This window comes from Phyllobates terribilis, unplaced genomic scaffold (assembly GCF_046119375.1).
Source record: "Phyllobates terribilis strain yellow unplaced genomic scaffold, ASM4611937v1 Scaffold_8__6_contigs__length_399053987, whole genome shotgun sequence".
NCBI lineage: Eukaryota > Metazoa > Chordata > Amphibia > Anura > Dendrobatidae > Phyllobates > Phyllobates terribilis.
The window spans coordinates 29,407,929-29,428,982 of record NW_027362768.1 but is presented as its reverse complement, the minus strand read 5'-3'; positions in this window follow the sequence as shown (position 1 = coordinate 29,428,982).

Below are 21,054 nucleotides of genomic sequence, written 5' to 3'. Positions count from 1 at the left end.
CTTCAGCAGTTCAGCCCACGTACATGTTCATCCATACACCACTCTGCTCATACTCAAGGATAAAGATGAGTGCTTCTGCTTCTTGGTTTGAGTGATTGATCAGATGCTGAAGACACCATCAACTACTGATCAACAAGGAAGGTAAGATAAAAAAAAGTTTAAAAATGATTTTACTCTTTAATTTTATAGAACACAAGAAATTCCTCCAAGGAACATCACCAATACTCCATTTTTTAGTTTTAATATCCCTCTAATAAAAGGTCAAAGGGAGATGATTAAAGCTAAAGTAAAAGCCCCCATACACATTACAGAGCTGTCGGCTGAATGATCATTCACCCAACTTATATTTCACCTGACTCCTCCATATTCAGGAATAAATGTCTTGGCTGAGCACTCCTGTGTTCTCTATGAGAGACCCGCTCAAGAGTGGAGAAGAGAAGGATCCACTGCTGAAATTCAACAGGCCGGATCCTTGTCTCCCCCTGAAATCATCATTGGACTAAAGTCCCACAGACACATTGGATTGTCACCTCACAATATCAGTGGGTTCAGCTGACTTTAGTCTGATGTGTATGGCTGCCTTTAGTTAGTTCATATAACCATTTGTTACCAGAGAGGTATGCAGAAATGCACAACCAAATAAACAGCACATTAAATCTAGATATGAATATGGTTAGAAGAATACTTTAGGATACTTTCCAGGATAGGTTTTTCAGTATTGGAGCAGAAAACTAAAGCACCCCAATACCAATTAGATTAATGTTCTTCTGACAGTCTAATGTGTATGGGGACCCCCGGTCATCTGATTGCCGTGTGAGATGTTGATCACGCATGTCTGATTTTGGACTACCAATCGCTTTGTTCTCCCAGAGATGTCTGTCGATGACTTTCTAATGTTGGATGAATGAGAGATGGCTCAGATGGTTGGTGGCAGAATGAACGGCTGAAGCATTGTTCGGCTGACAGCCATCTCATGTGTTATGGGGGCCTTAAGACCATAATTAGCACAATCACCCAAACTACTATAAAGTCATACCCTTTTCTAAGGAACCTCAGTAAATGTTGTGGCAGGCAGAAGTTAGGATCAGTAATTTGTGTGTGTCAAACAATGCATGGAGGCCTCCTGCCCAGTGTCATTGGTTTAGAACACGTGCCCTTATGAAATGATATAGGTGGTGTTTGTTTAGCACACAGGCGCTGACCAGAGTATGTCTGCTGATCATATGGCCACTCTATCATCTAATGGTTCCATCAAGCAGAGCGACACACTACAAAGCACATGTTATGTCACGACAGGTCCATGAGCAGCAAATAGGGATGGTACCCAGTACCACCTACATAGGTCTGATTTACTCTAATGGTCTGAAAACATTATTTTATGCAGAACATGTGATTTGCACTCTATATTTACCAGTCTGAGCAGTCACATATGTGCTCCTTGGTCCACTACAGTGGCTGTTGGTGGCTGACACGGATGCCACAAATTCACTTCCACATGGCAGGTTATAGAAAGTGCAGTTGGCCTGTCCAGATGTACAAGTCATGTTCCCACTAGGTGTTGTTAAAATGGAGGTGAAGATGTCAGAACGGTTATTCTCCTTCCAGGTGATGACTAGAGCGTTTGTAGCACAGTCCGTCTCTGTATGGACCTGCTCCGGTGCACAGGGGGCTGCAGAAAGATAGAGTCAATATGAAGTAAAATGATACGTGCCCCTTACAAATGTTCCAGGGGAAAAAAGTAAAGGAAAAAACATAATATTCCAAGTCCTAAAATGAACATGAAATGTGCCACTATGTAGCTGCAGGCTATCAATTAACTATAAAAATGGAAAAAAAGCATCAGGCAAAGACTGGGTTACAGAGAAAAAATCTATAGTAAATGAGATGAATGTATAATGGATATGAATCAGGTCAGATTATAAATGACCTTCTCCCATACAGTGCAGGGACACTTCCAGAAGATACCTGTGATCAGTTCCACATCCGGGCTGCTTTCACCCTGACACTGGTCATTATATGCCGTTACGCTGACAGTATAAGTGACGCCACAGCTCAGACCGGTGATATTACAGGCAGTAGATGTGGTATGACAGGTGTGCACCTCGCCAGCTGATGTGGTCACCAGGGCAGTATAATTAATAGACCCCGGAGTGCTGCCCCATGATACAGCCGCAACGTTTGTCAGGCAGGCAACAGCGACGGAGACATTCTGAGGCACACAGGGTCCTGGAGACACAAGAAGAAGATTTACTAGCAATTATACTTTACAACATTGTGTATAATGCTGACATAGTAATATATCAAAGAGTAATGCTACTAAGTGACTAAGGCTACGTTCCCACGATGAGTATTGGGGAGATTTTAACGTTGCAGATTTCCTGCACCATTTCTGTATCTGGCAGCTAAAATGGGGTTACTTGGTTTTTTCTTAAAAATGAATAAGTCCAGCGCTATAAGTCCATAAAAAATCCATTCTTCATTTATTTCATAGCTTCAGATAGTATAAAATCCATTAAGTCACAGTCCAGACATTAAAAACATACGTGTTTTGACGCAAAGCAGCGCGTCTTAATCATTGACGTGGTTTTTTATTGTGTTTTTGGCTGCATTTTTTACATATGTTTTTATCACTATTTGTCTCTTTTTTGTATGTCATGTTTTAAATAAAGCTGCTTTGTTTTTGATACTTCCTGGTATTTGGCTTTGACAAATCTTTATTGATAAAGTCATGTGCAGATTACATGAGTTTCGTACCTGCGGATTTTCCACATCTATATTCTACAGGAAAAATCTGCACAGAAAACTGGACGTACCCGTAAAAGAAATTGACAAGTTGCAGATTTCAAACAGGCACCGCCGGCAGCGTTAAAGAACGTGGGCATGAGATTTTTAGCAATTTCATCCACTTTGCTGGAATTGTAGGACACTGTAATTTTTGCACATGAAAATAAACAGCATGAAAAACTGATCATGTGAACTTAACCTAAATGATCGTATGCCTATATTATGCCCACATTTCCCCACAAAAGGATAGGACAAGAGAGGGAAGTTATTTCATTATGCCACTTTTGGATTCTCATTGATACAATCAGAGGTTTCTTGACATATATTACTCTAATTAAAGGGAACCTATCACTTGATCCATGCTCCTTGATAAGAAAAGTATGTTTTACTCTGAAACACTGAAAACGAAGGCCAGTGACCACTAGTCCGCTGTCGGCTTAATCCCACCTGCTCATCTAGACTGACAGCAGCATGAATTACGCTGCAGGTTACCCTACAGGGAAATATTTGTTCTGATGTCTAATACAAAGCAGGTTTCTAACTTAGAGGAACCTATTTGCGCAACTAAGGGACTTCTCATCAAGAGTCTGTATGTATTACTTTTCCGTGCTCGCTACAGCATGTTCAGACATATGTAAGAAGTACCGTATATGAAACATATTTGATTTAAAATTCCACATAGCCATGGTTTTTCTTTTTCTATAAAGTTCCTATAGCTGAAGACAACATTTCCAACAATAACATCCAACCAGAAATTAGTTTCATTTATTGAAAGCGTATCTGTCACCACATTTCACAATATACACCGCAACAGCTTTAAAAAAACAAACAAATCAGAATGGCTGTAAAGTGAGCATGAAATGCTCATCATAAAGGGTCTGTACATTACTCAGACAACCCCTTCTCAATTGTTATATTCCATCTTATAAAATAACAACAGTCTATTCTCATCTCTGGTGCGGGTGCCATTCTAGTGATGTCGGCTCAGGCTTTCCCGGGGCTTGCATGACATTATGTCATGCAAGCCCTGCAACCAATTAGCGGCCACTTCACTCCCATTTCCTTCTGACATAACTGACATCTAGAGAAAGTCATAGAACAGCAGCAGATCTCACTTCTTTGGGGCCGCAGGGTTAGCATGATGAGCCCCGGGAGAGCCAGAGCCATTGTAGCTGTACCGGCGCCGGTACAGAAGGCGAGTATGAGCTGTTATTTTATAAGGAGGAAGCTAGCAATTGTGAAGGGGTTGTCCAAGTAGTGGACAACCTCTTTAATATCAGACAGAAAAACTTTTAAAAAATATTATTCAACCATTTTGACATGGAATTTGGTTCTCAGCATGGTCAAGTTAGACGCATCAAGTCTCACCAGATCACGCTGAAAATGCCTGCTTTGACCTTCTCTTCTCTGGGGACTTTTGCTTTGCCAATCATAAGAAGGCAGCGTCATAGAGTAGAAAATGTAAATGCTCCCAGAAAATAATCTCTTTTATGGTATGTACTCACGGTGTGTTTTTTATGCGTTTTTGCTGCGGCAAATCCGAGCGGATTTGGCCCCAAAAACGCATTGCAAACCTTATGCCAGCATTTTCTGTAGGATTTTGGAAGATCTGTCTGTGTATATGATCAGGAATTTTCCTGACAGGATTTCATGTGCAGAAAAAGAAGCAGCATGTCCATTCTTTGTGGGGATTTGCCTGCATTTTTCCTATACAATGCATTGGAAAAAAAAGCATGGCACATCCGCAGGCAAAAACGCACAAAAAACGCATGAAAGTACAAAAAAATGCGAGGAATTTCCGCAGCGTTTTTGATGCCAAGAGGTGCAGAACCTTGCAGAAACGCTGCAGAAACTTCTGCAAGCAATTCCTGATGGTATGCACATAGCCTTACAGTTTCTTCGGTGAAGGGGAAATTTGCATATTGTGGGCCCTAACTCAACAAAGCAATGGAGAAAAAAAATGTATTAATCGGCACTTCAGTCACTTTTTAATTAGCTATGCAGTTTAAAAATAAAAAAAAATTAATGAAACATCCACGATAATACACAACATTTTGTGGAAAAACACCACTACAATTTTTTATGTTGTTTCTTTGAGTCTAAGCCAGAAACATATGGAGCAAAGGTCCTTCCTTTCTATTCCCCATGCCTCTTAAATCCTGACAAATAAAAATGTCACTGACAGGTGAAGAAGTTTTTCCAAAACCATTGTGTATAACAACTCTAAGGCCACGGCCCCACTATCAGTATTTGGTCAGTATTCAGTCAGTATTTTTTCTCAGGAGTGGGAGACAAAACCAGGAGAGGAACAATCAGAGAAAAAGGTATAATACAAAACAAGTCACCAATTCTGCATTTATCACCCACTCCTGGTTTTTGCTTTCACTCCTGAGAAAAAATACTGACCGAATACTGACCAAATACTGATAGTGGGGCCGTGGCCTTATAGGAGATTTGTTGCAGAAGTTTTGTAGCTTAGAATTTGTTCCATTCATTGGTTCTTGCAGCATGTGCTTGACTTTCTGCAATCTCCACTAAGATGAATGGGACAGTTGTAGAAATGACTGCAAAAAATCTGCAGCATGTGAGTCTACCCTAATATTCACTGGGTTAGCCACACCAGAACTATATAAAAGAGAGAAGAGATACCTGTGTGTGTCAGTTGTGGAGAGAGGGCTCTGCTGCTGCACTCTGTCCCAATGGAGTCCACAGTCACAGAATAGACCTGTCCACACTGTATACCGCTAACAGTATGACGCGCCCCTGGGCCTGTGTCGCGCTGCGTTGCGCACGCGGGAGCTTACCCGGAGCCGGATCTGTTGAGGGTTGTAGTCTCGTGGCGGTGATCCGGTCCGTGCCCAGGGAGTCAGACTAAGTGGCGCTGTATTAGCAGTAGATGTTGGATGACTACGCCACCCGTTGAGTACAGCTAAGGAGCTGCTGCTGCAGGGCAGACCGCTGAGGCCGGTGGTAGGATTGTGCAGCGTGATAGTATAACCCCCAACGGGAGGGGTATGGCCTCAGGGCAGCCGACGTGGATGATGGGGGTAGCAGGAACCACTCGGAGACGGTACTGTGTAGTTCAGGGTCTTTACTGGTGACAAAGATAGACCCTCCCGGAGTACTGGCTAGCGATTGGGGCCTGGTCAGTCCTTGAGCAGATGGGATCTCCCCTGGCCAGGCGGAGTTGTAGGCCTCCCAAACTAACGATACTCTTCTGGCTACCTTGCTAGAGGCGGGTATAAGTAGCCCACGTCCCTGAGTGTACCGTGTGGTGCTCACCCGTATGGCCGGTGACTCGGGGCCTTCGGGTTTCTGGGCCAGAGGACCTGCAATCCCCTGCCGGTCGGTTTCTGCTGCTGGATAGGAGTTAGTCCCCACAGCCTCGGACTCCGGGTCCGGTGATAACTTCTCAGTCAGGGCGAGCTCTGCAGCTGCCAGCCCCTGACTCCTTGTAACACTGCTCCCACAGAGCTCCTGTTGTTTCTTCCTATATTTGCTTCTTTTTTCTGCTTCTTCTCTACTCACTCACCCTGCCTCAGCCCTAGGTTTATATAGGGGAAGTTCTTCCCCTCCCAGGACTGGGCAGGAGGTGTGGCATGCATAGGATCCCTGACCAAGAGACCTCCCACCTGCTCTCAGACATAACATTGCTGTTACTGTGGAAAACCAGACCCCTGGGGTGCCACATTCCCCCCTAGTGAAATTTAGTACTCCGGGACTAAACATATTTTAGAAAAACATAACAAGATATAACAATAACAATAAGGAAACACATAAAGGTGGTCACGGCATGTCCGTAACCGGGTGCAGTCTTTGAAGAAAGCAAGGTGTCCATTTCACCAAAACAGGGAGACGTAACCAGGTAGGGGTCTGTCCTGCCCCGAGTCCTTAACAGTCTTTAGTCCGTCCTGGGTTACGCTCCAACTATGTACAAAGGATTCCCGGTAAATCCACCAAGGACTCCTAAAAATAACTAGAAACACATAATTATACACAAGCAACAATAAACAGGTAACCACAAATAAAACAATTTATACACTTCAAATCCTCCAACGTGCGGGTAACTGGCCCCTAGTGGCCCTAGTGGACCTACGGAGCTGACTGTCTGGCCCTGAACTACAGGGTGTAGGAGCTGTTAAGGGTAAACTGGGCAGCGGTCTACGGGCCCTTTGGCTCACTAGGGATATGGCAGGCTCACTGCAAGCAGAGGGTTGATCCTCCTGGTCTGCTGGTGTGGGGTCTTCTGCCTCCTGGACCGGCTGTTCTTCCAGCTCTACCTGTTGCTCCGTAGGTGCTTGGGATGCTGGTTGGAGGAAGGTGAGTACGGGTACCACAACTGCACCATTGACTTGAGTCCAAGACCGAGGGAAGTCTCCGAGCACAGTATTAACCATGTCTTCCCTTTCTTCTACGGGTCGAGGGTCTTCTTGTTCCTCTTCAGGGTTCCGTAGCTGTTCGGGACACTTCTTCAGGTGATCCCGGGATACAATGGTTGTGGTTTCCCCTCCGTCTTTACTGATGGTACAGACCTTTGGGTTGTCGTGGCTTGAGGGCAGTACGGTGTACGGGTCCTTCTCCCACTGGTCGTCCAACTTGTGGAGCCGTCTTTTTCTCTTCAAGACCTGCTCTCCGGGTACCAGGGGAACAGCGGGAGCATACTGGTTGTAAGTTTTCTCTTGTCTTTCCCTAGCCTGACAGAGACTTCGCTCCACGCTCTCCTGTACTCTCCGGTACTGCTGCTGCCTCTCTGTGTCCCAGTCTGCTTCTGGTGAAGTGTCCTCAGGTGTCAGGACTCCCATTTCCAGGTCAACAGGTAACTTACCAGGTCTCGCCCTCATTAGGTAAGCCGGGGTACAGTTGGTGGAACCTACCGGGATGTGGTTGTATAGGTCCACCAGATCGGGCAGCTTCTCAGGCCACAGACTGCGTTCTTCCAGGGGCAACGTTTTCAGAAGATCCATTACCACCTGGTTCATTTTCTCACAAAGTCCATTAGTTTGCGGATGATAGGGTGTCGTCCTTATCTTCCGGCAGCCATACAGAGTGCAGAATTCTTGGAAGACCTCCGCTTCAAAGGCAGGTCCCTGGTCTGTCAACACTTGGTCCGGGTACCCGTGTGGACGGCAGAAATGCTGCTGGAAGGCTCTCGCTGCTGTTCGAGCTGTTAAGTCCTTGACGGGGACGACAACCAAGAACCGGGAGTAGTGATCCACGATGGTTAGTGCGTAGACGTAGCCACTTCTGCTTGGGGTCAGTTTTACATGATCCAAGGCTACCAGTTCCAACGGCTGCCGGGTGACGATGGACTGCAGGGGAGTCTTCTGGCTGGCACGGTCCTTCCTTCTTAGGTTGCACGGGCCACAGTCTCTGCACCACCTCTCGATGGTTCCCCTCATGCCTACCCAGTGGAACCGCTCGCGCAGCAGGAACTCCAGCTTCTTCCATCCGAAGTGTCCAACCCCGTCGTGGTATGCCTCCATCACCATGGCTGCGTCTCTTCGTGGCACCACTACTTGCCAGATTAGTTCATGCGTCCGGGAGTTAACCATTCTGCGGCACAACTTCCCCTTATAAAGGAACAGTCGACTCTTCTCAGCCCACAGTTGCTTGGCTTCCTCCGGAGCGTCTGGGTCAAGGCGAGCCTCTGGCCGAGTCAGCATCTCCTTCACCAGTCGGACGGCAGGGTCACTGTCTTGCGTTTCCTCCCAGTTGTAGTGAGGCAAGGGGTTAAACGTAGCGGCTTGCTTACTCCTTACCCGGTGGGAATACTGGATAGTCCCATGCCGGTGGAACGCAGGGAGTTCGACTTCTTCCAGTCCCTCTGGATCTTCTCCTACGTCCGGTAGGTTTGGCATCCTGGACAGGGCGTCCGCGTTGGTATTGGAGCGTCCTGCCCGGTATTTGATTGTGAACTCGTAGTTGGACAGACGGGCCATCCATCTCTGCTCTAGGGCACCGAGTCTTGCTGTGTCCAGGTGTGTCAACGGGTTGTTATCCGTGTACACGACGAACCGGGAAGAAGCGAGGTAGTGCTTAAAGCGTTCGGTGACTGCCCACACCACTGCCAGGAACTCTAGCTTAAATGAGCTGTAATTCTCAGGGTTTCTCTCGGTGGGTCGCAGTTTTCGGCTGGCGTAAGCGATTACTCGTTCTTTCCCCTGCTGGATCTGGGACAGCACGGCTCCTAGCCCGATGTTACTTGCGTCGGTGTAGAGGATAAAGGGCTGGCTGTAATCCGGGTACGCCAGGATTTCATCCCCCGTGAGGGCCATCTTCAGCTGGCGGAAGGACTCCTCTTCCAACTTCTCCCATCTGAAGGGCGGCTTCTGGTTCTTGGCCTTCCGGGACTGGCCTATCAGGAGGTCCTGCATAGGAGCTGCCTTTTTGGTGAAACCGGGGATGAACCTGCGGTAGTAGCCTACCAACCCGAGGAACTGCCGCACTTCCTTTACACTGGAGGGACTTGGCCATTCCTTAATTGCGGTGATCTTATCAGGGTCGGGAGCCACTCCGTCAGCGCTCACCACGTGTCCCAGGTACTGCACCTTTGGTTTCAGGAGGTGACACTTGGAGGGTTTCACCTTTAGGCCGTAGCTTGCCAGAGCTTCGAACACTTCCGCCAGGTGTTTCAGGTGGTCCTCATAAGTCTTAGAATATACGATGACATCGTCCAGGTACAACAGGACCGTCTCGAAGTTTCTATGGCCCAGACAGCACTCCATTAATCGTTGGAAGGTTCCTGGTGCGTTGCAGAGTCCGAACGGCATGCAGGTAAACTCGCTAAGTCCCATCGGGGTGGTGAATGTGGTCTGCTCCCGGTCCGCCTCTGCTACAGGAACCTGCCAGTACCCACTAGTGAGATCCAAGGTAGAGAAGAAGTTAGCAGATCTTAAAGCAGCCAAAGACTCCTCTATCCTTGGTAAGGGGTACGCATCCTTGTGTGTGATACGGTTGATTTTCCGGTAATCTACACACATCCTCATGGTGTTGTCTTTCTTTTTGACTAAGACTAGTGGAGCTGCCCAGGGGCTACAGCTATCCCTGATCACCCCAGCCTCCTTCATGTCTCTAAGCATCCCCTTGGCGTGTTGGTAGTGTGCAGGGGGTACGGGTCGATACCTCTCTTTTATGGGAGGATGGTCTCCCGTGGGGATGTGGTGTTCTACCCCCTTGACTCGCCCGAAGTCTAACGGGTGTTTACTAAACACTCTCTCGTACTCTTGAACCACCCGATAGACTCCCTGTTTCTGATGTGAGGGAGTGGAGTCAGTACCCAAATGTAGTTGCTGACACCAGTCCTCCATTGTTTTCTTAGAGCCGTTACCTTCCTCCGGGTGAGATGGAGGCAAGGGTTCCACAGATTGTATAGCATTTTGGTTAATGGTATATAATTTGGTTAGCGTGGCATACCGGGGCAGGTACACTTCCCTCTTCCCGATATTGATTATGCGAACGGGCACCCTCCCATGGCGTACATTAACCACCCCCCGTGCTGTCAAGATGGTGGGCCTACTGTCTGAGTAAACTGGTTCTACCATTGCCTGGTAATCTCTACCTCTCAGACCAATAGCTGCCCGGCACCAAATCATCATTTCACTTTTTGGGGGCATGGCAATAGGGAAAGGGTCACACATTCTCACGCTACCAATCTCACCGCCGGAGAGTTCCACCTGTTGCCGTCGCATCAGTGCCCGGATCTCTTTTTGGAGCACTCGCTGCTCGCCGGAGCTGGCGTTCTTGGCAACCTGCTGTAAAAGGAAAATCACCTCTGCAAGACAATTTTCAATTACATTAGTTCCTAGAGTTATCTTTGGGTGACTCTCGTGTTTGTCAATGTCTACAATGATCAGTCCCTGTGCTGCCAGTTCAACTCTACCAATTTTAATGGTCACCTCTTTAAATCCGATCTGTGGCACGGGCTGACCATTGCTGGCGATGATACTCAAGTCGTCGTCAGGGTAGCGGGTAATATCCGAGTCATTCCAGTACTGCTTGAAGAGCACGTACGGGATGGTGGTGACCTGTGACCCGGTGTCCAGTAGGGCACTCATAGGAATGCCATCCAGTACCACAGGCAAGACTGGACGTCCTCCCACATATTTGTCGCGCCAGTTTGATGGGCCTGATGATCTTTTTCCTAGGGGTTGGCCCTCTACCCTAGGTTGTGCCAGTTTAAAGGACAGTACCTTGCCATATGTCCGGGTTGATTACAGCGGCGGCAGATGGGTCGTCCGTCCTCGTTGTATCGGTCGCTGGGTCTTCCTCTGGCCGGTGGGGTCCTCCTTGGTCGACGCCACGGGATGTCCTCCGGTCCGGATGCCAGCTGGATCTTCCCTGGAGTGGAAACCTGTAAAGACTGCACAGTTCGGGTTAGCGCAGCAACGCTTTTAGCTAGCTCTTGGACCTGATGGTGCAGGTCTGGAGCCGAGTCATTGTTCAAAGCCTGCGCATCAGCTCCCACAGGCCCTGCCGACAAGGGCGCCGCCTCCTGGTGGTAGGTGGTAGTGGGGCGTCTGTGGGTCACAACGCCACCTGGTGCCGGTTCTCGGAGCACCCGGATGGCTCTGTCCTTGAACTGTGCAAATCCCAGATGAGGGTCCTGTAAGGCCATTGCCCGCAACTGGGTTCGGTGGGCATTGCAATATAAACCCTCTATAAATTGTTCAGTTAACAGCCTGTCCTCGTCTCCCACGCCGTCAGGGTCGGTCTGCTTAATGGCTCTCAGGGCCTCTTGTAGGTTCAGGGCATAGTCCCTTATACTCTCATGTGCCCGCTGTTTGCACCCGTAGAATCTAAGCTTGATCTCGGCTGAGGTGCGGGTATCAAAGGTGTCCCTCAGCCGGGTTAGTATCCCTGCGACAGTCCTCCCCCCAGGTGGCCAGGACTTTACCTCCCTTTGGGCTGCCCCGGTTAATTGGGCCACCAGGATGCTTACTTTTTGCTCTTCTGTGAGGGGGTACACCTGGAAGAGGCTATCCAGTTTTTCTCTAAAGTCCTGCAGGGTATGTGACTCCCCTAAGTACTGGGGTAGCCAGGCTGCCCCCGGGATATAGGGCATGGTGAAAGGCATGACCGCAACAGCGGTGGCGCTGGCGGGGGTTGGAGCGGTGAAGCTCTCCTCCGTATCCGACATCCTTCTCCCCCCTAGTGGACCGTGGCCTACCTTGCGATGATCCTCTTCCGTAGGCCGCGGCTCCGCAGTGGATCGTCAGGGTTGAGTACCTTCCGTCGCGCTCCTGTGACGTCGGCGTCTGCTGGGCTCCTTCCAGGACCTTACGCAACGTCCGGACGTGAGGCGGGGCTTCAGTTCTCGCGCGTTTTCGGAGTCCACGCCCCTCTTCTTCCCGCGCGGCGTCCTCAAGATGGCGTCCAATGGCGGGAAAACTCCACGGATGGCGGGAAGAAGGCCGAAGATGGCGCCGGATGGCGGGAAAACTCCACCGATGGCGGGAAGAAAGCGGAAGATGGCGCCGGATGGCGGGAATCTTCACCACGGGTAAGTTTTCACAGTCTTTTTCAGGCACGCAGTACCCGGTGGTTGCGGGCACGAGATCCTGCCGACTACGCCAAAAGTTGACGCGCCCCTGGGCCTGTGTCGCGCTGCGTTGCGCACGCGGGAGCTTACCCGGAGCTGGATCTGTTGAGGGTTGTAGTCTCGTGGCGGTGATCCGGTCCGTGCCCAGGTAGTCAGACTAAGTGGCGCTGTATTAGCAGTAGATGTTGGATGACTACGCCACCCGTTGAGTACAGCTAAGGAGCTGCTGCTGCAGGGCAGACCGCTGAGGCCGGTGGTAGGATTGTGCAGCGTGATAGTATAACCCCCAACGGGAGGGGTATGGCCTCAGGGCAGCCGACGTGGATGATGGGGGTAGCAGGAACCACTCGGAGACGGTACTGTGTAGTTCAGGGTCTTTACTGGTGACAAAGATAGACCCTCCCGGAGTACTGGCTAGCGATTGGGGCCTGGTCAGTCCTTGAGCAGATGGGATCTCCCCTGGCCAGGCGGAGTTGTAGGCCTCCCAAACTAACGATACTCTTCTGGCTACCTTGCTAGAGGCGGGTATAAGTAGCCCACGTCCCTGAGTGTACCGTGTGGTGCTCACCCGTATGGCCGGTGACTCGGGGCCTTCGGGTTTCTGGGCCAGAGGACCTGCAATCCCCTGCCGGTCGGTTTCTGCTGCTGGATAGGAGTTAGTCCCCACAGCCTCGGACTCCGGGTCCGGTGATAACTTCTCAGTCAGGGCGAGCTCTGCAGCTGCCAGCCCCTGACTCCTTGTAACACTGCTCCCACAGAGCTCCTGTTGTTTCTTCTTATATTTGCTTCTTTTTTCTGCTTCTTCTCTACTCACTCACCCTGCCTCAGCCCTAGGTTTATATAGGGGAAGTTCTTCCCCTCCCAGGACTGGGCAGGAGGTGTGGCATGCATAGGATCCCTGACCAAGAGACCTCCCACCTGCTCTCAGACATAACATTGCTGTTACTGTGGAAAACCAGACCCCTGAGGTGCCACAAGTACATCTGGTGTCTGCTGCGCTACAGTAACCTACATCCCCATTCAGGGCACTGACGGAGGCTGTATAATTCACTCCACCAGGGGCTGCAGCCCAGGACACCACCGCGTGATCTGCCCCACAATGATACTGTAAATTTATATTACTTGCAACACATGGCACTGTGAAAAGAAAGGAAAAGTCAGACAAATGTAAAAAGTACAGTTGTGTCAGGTCTCTATCAATAACTACAATAAAAACTTCTTTAAAATAAAGCACAAGTTCACTTTTAGACTAATTACGATTGATGTCAATAAACTATAAAACTATATTACTTTGTGATATATCCCTATTTTCGTATCTTACTGCTGTGCTGGAAATAGCCTGCTGGGAGGTGACACCAAACCAGTCTTGTCTTTAGGGCTCGATCACACCAGCATATACATCGGACAAGTGCTATCTAGTGATGGGTGAGCACTAAAACGCTCGGGTGCTCGATGCTCGGGTCGAGCACATTGGAATACTCGGGTGCTCGACCCGAGCAATGAGCTCAACGTAAGTCTATGGGAAACTCGAGTATTTTTCAGGCGGCTCCCCCCGGCGGTCTGCAGAGGGCCTAAAACTTGCCCAAATCGATGGGAGCAATGTTCAAATGACATGGGAACAGCATGAGGAAGACCCCTGGAAGCATTTCTGACCCCAGGTCACTTCTGTCAACAACGTTGTCAGAGGTATTACGCCACTTTTACGGACTCACAATAAAACATACAAAAGCGAAACCAAAATGGATTTTCCTGGGAAATATGTTAAGGAACATCCTTTCCAGGGTAATGACTTGTATATAAAGCAAAATAAATAACCAAAAGCAAAAATACTCCTCCACACCTTGGGCCATGTTCACACTTAGCGTTTTTGATGCATTTTTACACTTTTGCATTGCTTTCAACCGTGACAAATGCATTCATCAGGAAATGTCATTTTAACATTTTACAACCTTATCTGGCCATGTGGTGTGTGAGATATCATCAGACACATCGTGGTTCATTTATGAAGGAGGGAATCTGAAAGTCACAAAGCCTATTTTTATAGGGCCATCAGACGGCCTTTACTATTCTTAAAGGGCCAGCAGTCGGCCCTCACTATTCTTAGAGAGCCATCAGCCGGCTATGTTTTATTGTTCCCATTACTAAAGAGTGGGTTTCCTATACTGTTATTGCGTATGCACTGAGTGGCAGGGCTGCCCAAAATTTGGACGCACCCCAATACCACTTTGAAAATTTGGACGCACCCCAATACCCCCTTGAAGAGACTTAGTGGAGGGCCTCCTGAAAACAATGTTCCCATTATTAGGAAATAGGTCTCCCATTGTGATTGCCTATGCAGTGAATGCAAGGGTTGGCAAAAATTTGGAGACACTCCAATGCCCCTTGGAAGAGACATGGAGGTCAGAGGGCCTCCTGAAAACAATGTTCCCATTATTAGGAAGTGGATCTCCCATTGTGTTTGTCTATGCAGTGAATGCAAGGGTTGCCAAAAATTTAGAGGCACTCTAATACCCCTTGGAAGAGATGTGGAGGTCAGAGGGCCTCCTGAAAACAATGTTCCCATTATTAGGAAGTTGGTCTCCCATTATGTTTGCATATGCAGTGTATGCAAAGGTTGCCAAAAATTTGGAGGCACTCCAATGCCCCTTGGAAGAGACGTAGAGGAGGGCCTCCTGAAAAATATTCCTATTATTAGGAAGTGGGTCTCCCATTGTGTTTGCCTATGCAAGGGCTGCCAAAAATTGGGAGGCACTCCAATGCTCCTTGGAAGAGACGTGGAGGAGGGCCTCATAAAAAATGTTCCCATTAGAAAGGAGCGGGACTCCTATACTTGTAATGCCCATGCACTTGTGGCACCCCAGGGGTCTGGTTTCCACAGTAACGGCAATGTTATGTCTGAGAGCAGGTGGGAGGTCTCTTGGTCAGGAATCCTATGCATGCCACACCTCCTGCCCAGTCCTGGGAGGGGAAGAACTTCCCCTGTATAAACCTGGGGCTGAGGCAGGGTTAGAGAGTTCAGAGGGAGAGTGCAGCCAGGAGGGCTGACAGGGAGCTGTGGCTCCGGCTGGGCCCAGCTCCTGGGCCATGCCAGAAGTAGAGAAGAGAAGCAGCATAGGAAGAAACAACAGGAGCTCTGTGGGAGCAGTGTTACAAGGAGTCAGGGGCTGGCAGCTGCAGAGCTCGCCCTGACTGAGAAGATTTCTTACCGGACCCGGAGTCCGAGGCTGTGGGGACTAACTCCTACCCAGCAGCAGAATCCGTCAGGCAGGGGATTTCAGGTCCTCTGGCCAAGAAACCCGAAGGCACGGTCACACGCATGGGACCAGCACCGCCGTCGTGGAGCGGAAGCTACTAGAAGGCCCCGAGTCACCGGCCATACGGGTGAGCACCACACGGTACACTCAGGGACGTGGGCTACTTATACTCGCTTCTAGCAAGGTAGCCAGAAGAGTACAGTCAGTTTGGGAGGCCTACAACTCCGCCTGGCCAGGGGAGATCCCATCTGCTCAAGGACTGACCAGGCCCCAATCGCTAGCCAGTACTCCGGGAGGGTCTATCTTTGTCACCAGTAAAGACCCTGAACTACACCGCATCGTCTCTGAGTGGTTCCTGCTACCCCCATCATCCACGTCGGCTGCCCTGAGGCCATACCCCTCCCGTTGGGGGTTATACCATCTACGCTGCACTATCCTACCACCGGCCTCAGCGGTCTGCCCTGCAGCGGCAGCTCCATAGCTGCATTCAACGGGTGGCGTAGTCGTCCATCATCTACCGCTGATACAGCGCCACTTAGTCTGACTCCCTGGGCACGGACCGGATCACCGCCACGAGACTACAACCCTCAAGAGATCCGGCTCCGGGTAAGCTCCCGCGTGCGCAACGCAGCGCGACACAGGCCCAGGGGCGCGTCACACTAAGTGTATGGGCTGACAAACATTTACCCCTGGGGTGTATACATGAACATACTGTATACAAATTTTTTTTTACGGGCACCATAAACACCCTTTAAAAAAATTATGTGGGTGTTGCATCACGGACCACGGTCTCCCTGGTGATATGGTGGTGGAGGATGAAGATGACGAGAAGGAGGAGGACAAGAGCAAATAGCCAAAATCAGGAAGTGTATACCCATGTGTGGGTGTGAAGAGGTGCATGGGAATAGACCTCCCAAAAAAAGACACTGGATTTGAGTTTATGTTACGCTGCTATCATTCGGTAGTGTTGAGAAGTCTGGCCCAATCCAGTCCTTGTTCATTTTTATAAGAGTCAGCCTGTCAGCATTTTCAGTTGACAGGAGGATGCGCTCATCAGTTATAATTCCACCAGCGGCACTAAAAACCCGCTCTGATAAAACGCTGGCGGCAGGGCAGGCCAGGACCTTCAAGGCGTAGGGAGCCAGTTCATTCCACGTATCCAGCTTGGATACCCAATAAGGCACAGAGGAATCACGGAGGACATTGGTATGGTCTGCAAGGTACTCCCTCAGCATCTTCCCAAACTTTGCACTCCTTGTGAGAGTACCCCGCGCCTCAGGGCTTGTGCAATGGGAGGGACTGAGAAAATTCTCCCAGAACTTTGACAGTGTCCCCCTGCCTCTGCTGGATTGGAGTTGTGTCTCTCTCGCCTGTAGTCCTTGGTTGTCCAATGAACTATGACCTCTGCCGCCAGCGTTTTCTGATGGGAATTTTTTTAATAGTTCCGCAACAAGGGCCTTCTTGTACTGCCCCATTTTTGTAGACCTGCCCACCTCAGGAATAAGAGATATAAAGTTCTCCTTGTAGCGTGGGTCTAGAAGTGTCACCAACCAGTAATGACTGTCACCCAAAATTTTGAGAATGCGAGGGTCATGGGAAAGGCAGCGTAACATAAACTCAGCCATGCGTGCCAGACTGCTTACAGGCAAGACTTCCATGTCCTCACCAAGAGGACGAGTGACCATGCTCTCCTCCTCCTTCTCCTCTCTGTCCTCAGGCCATCCACGCTGAACAGACGGTATGACAGTTGTGCAGGTAGTACCGTCTATAGCACATGAAACTAGCTCCTGTTATTCCTCCTCTTCCTCATTGTCACCCAATCCACGTTGGGATGAGATGAGGCTGGGCTGTGTGTAATCACCCTGTATGGTTACTTGCTCCATCTCATCGTGCTCCGCCTGCAATGCATCCTCTTTGATTGTGAGCAGAGAGCATTTCAGAAGACAGAGAAGCGGAATGGTGGAGTCCTCAAAGTTTTCGAGGATGGTACATATGTCTGACATCCATGTCCACTCTTGAGGTCTTATGTGTGGAGTCTGAACTGAACACTGACGGCCTTGTTGATGCCGGTACTCAACAACTGCCCTCTTCTGCTCACAAATGCTTCCCAACATCTGCAGTGTAGAGTTCCAACGCGTGGGTACACCACACACCAGTCTGTGAGCCGGAAGCTGTAAACGCTTTTGAAACACGGCAAGGGCAGCGGAAGATGTAGGTGACTTTCTAAAATGAGCACACAGGCGGCGTTCTTTAACAAGCAGATCTGGCAGCTCCGGTAGGATTTGAGAAACCGCTGAACCATGAGGTTAAGCACATGAGCCAGGCATGGTACGTGTGTGAGCTCGTCTCACCTCAGAGCCGCCACCAGGTTCCGGCCATTGTCACACATGACCATGCCTGGCTGTAGGTTCAGCGGTGTGAGCCACAGATCTGCCTGCTCTTTCAGAGCTGTCCACAACTCTTCAGCATTGTGCGGTTTGCCACCTAAGCATATTAGCTTCAGCACAGCCTGTTGCCGCTTGGCCGAGGCAGTGTTGCAGTGCTTCCAGCTTATGACTGATGTGGTCATTTCGGAGATGGAGGCTGAAGAGGAGGAGGAGGATGAGGTGCAGGAGCTGTAGACTGTGGGGGCAACCCTGATTGACCTAAGGCCCGCAATCCTTGGCGTCGAGAGGACTTGTTCCATCCCAAGGTCTGACTGGGTCCCGGCTTTCACTATGTTAACCCAGTGTGCCATCAGCGAGATGTACCGTCCCTGCCCACAAGCACTTGTCCACGTGTCTGTGCGCTGTTGAGGGCACGGCTAATGTTTTGGGACATGTGTAATGCAGGGCGGAGCACATAGAAAGAAATAGTGGCGGCTGGGGACCGAGTACCGAGGGATGGCCGCCGCCATAAGGTTACGGAATGCTTCCGTCTCCACGAGCCTAAAAGGCAAAATTTCGAGCACAAGCAGTCGTGAAATGTGGGAATTTAGTTGTGTGGCCTGTGGGGCATTGGCTGCGTATTTGCGCTTGTGTTCCAACAACTGGGGTATGGACAATTGAACGCTGCGCTGAGACAAGGACTTGGATGTGCTTCCTGATGTTGCTACTTGAGAGTGTGCAACGACAGGTGCAGGGCAGGAAGCATCTTCACATGCACCATGGACAGGGGATTGGCTTGCATGCACAACAGCGGAAGAAGCAGTGGTGCCACCCGCAGACACTGTTCCTGGACTCTGGGGTTCGGCCCACAAAGTCAGGTGCTTTGCTGCCATGTGCCTGATCATGCTGGTGGTCAGGCTGGTAGTTTTGCCACCCCTGCTGATGCTGGCCTGGCAGGTGGTGCAAATGGCCTTTTTGGGGTTATCTGCAGAGTCTTTAAAAAACAACCAGACTCGGGAAGACCTAACAGTTGTACTGGCAACTTCCTTCGTGTGGGTGTTACAAGGCACAGTTGCCTGCCTTCTGTCTGCGGCCACCACACTGTTTCTTCCTGCCTGTTGGGGTGCTCTGCCTCCCTCCCCCTGTGTGCTGCTGTCCTCGCTCTACATGTCCTCCTGCCAGGTTGGGTCAGTTACTTTATCATCCACCACCTCGTCTTCCACTTCCGCACCGTGATCCTCCTCCTGACTTTCTGGCAATTGTGTCTCATCATCGTCCACCTCTTGTGACACTTTCCCACCATCGCCTTTGTGTGACCGTGGCTGCTCAAATATTTGGGCATCGCTACATGCGATCTCCTCTTGCCCCGCTTCAAGTGGACCGGGCAAGAGGCCCAAATCTATAAATGGAAAAGTGAACAGCTCTTCGGAGTGTCCAAGTGTGGGATCAGTGGTCTCCGGGCACTCAGCATGGTGGGAGGAAGGAGGATCGGGGTGAGGAATATGCAGTCCAGACTCACAGCTACTGAGACTTAACCGTGTGGTGGTGCTGGTGGTGGAAAAGTGACTGGAAGCATTATCCGCTACCCAACCAACAACCTTTTGACATTGCTCTGGGTTCAATAGTGGTGTGCTGTGGTCCCCTAGGAATTGGGACAGGAAGGTCAGGCGAGAAGATGTGGATGTTTGTTGTGGCACAATTTCAGCTTGCCCACGGCCTCGGCCTCTGCATGCACCATCACCATCACATCCAGTTCCCCGTCCCTTGCCACATGCCTTGCCCATTTTAAATGGAGGACAATATCTTACACGCTCACTACAAATGGCTGAATTTGGAGCAAAGTTATATGTAATCCATGTGACGGAGAAACCACAGTTTTAAATACCTGGCCTGTAGGTAACTATTTTGAACAGCAAACCGGTGTCAAAAACTTTGCTGACACACTGAAAAAAAACATTTAATGTAGGCCAGAAATGGCAGTATTTTCTGAAAACGTATATGTGATCCGTGTGACGGAGAAAACACAGTTTTAAATAGCTGGATTTTTAGCGCTGTAATATGGAAAGGACCTGGCTATATTCTGCAGTGCCAACAAGCAAATGGCGCAGACAAACGGTGTTCTCTGGATTGCTTTTTAAGCAAATAATGAGGATTAAGATCCCAAAAAAAATATTCCTGGCCCCTGAGACCTGGGCCTATTTCTAGAAATATCTAACAGCAGCAGCAGACAAAACTGGAATGGAGAATCTCGTGCTATGTGCACTGCAGTCTGCTATATACCCTGCCTGCCTATATACACTGCCTTCCTGATATCTCTGCAGATGGATTATTCCTCAGAAGGACTGTTTGTTGAGATGGATATGTGTCTCCAATATAGTTTAGTACACCTACACTAACTAGAAACAAGCAAATCTCTCCCTAGCTCAGCAGCAGCACCTCTCCCTACACTGTCTGATTCCGGAGTGACTGTGACGAGCACGGCGGCGCCAGGTCTGATATAGACCTGATGACGCTGTGCGGCCAGCCAAACACTGTAATGCCACAACCAACATGGCTACAGCATTACAGTGAGTGGCAGGCAATCCCTGCATGTTCATTGGCTCTGTAAAGAGTGCCAAACATGCAGGGAGGAGACCCGAGCTTCCACGGAGCAACCCCAAAAATACTTGGCGAGCGCCGAGCATGTCGAGCAGTAGCGAGCATGCTCGCTCATCACTAGTGCTATCCAATGTTTATCGGATAGGACTCGACCAATGTTATTCAATGGGGCTAATGCACAATTTTTTCACTGACAGAATTTGTCTGTGAAAAAAATTGCAGCATGCTGAGATTTCACTCTGAAATCGGATGCCACTCACCCATTCAAGTCTATAGTTGTGTGAAAAACATCGGACTGCCCTCTGATAACATCTGAGAGCAGTCCAATTTCCGCGGACTCGCAGAATGGAAAAAGATGGAGAAATTCCAGGAGAATCGGATCACACTCTCTCCAAAAAGATGGAGAAATTCCAAGAGAATCGGATCACACTCTCTCCAAAAAGATGGAGAAATTCCAAGAGAATCGGATCACACTCTCATCAGAGTTTGATCCGTGCCATTTGCATAATCAGCT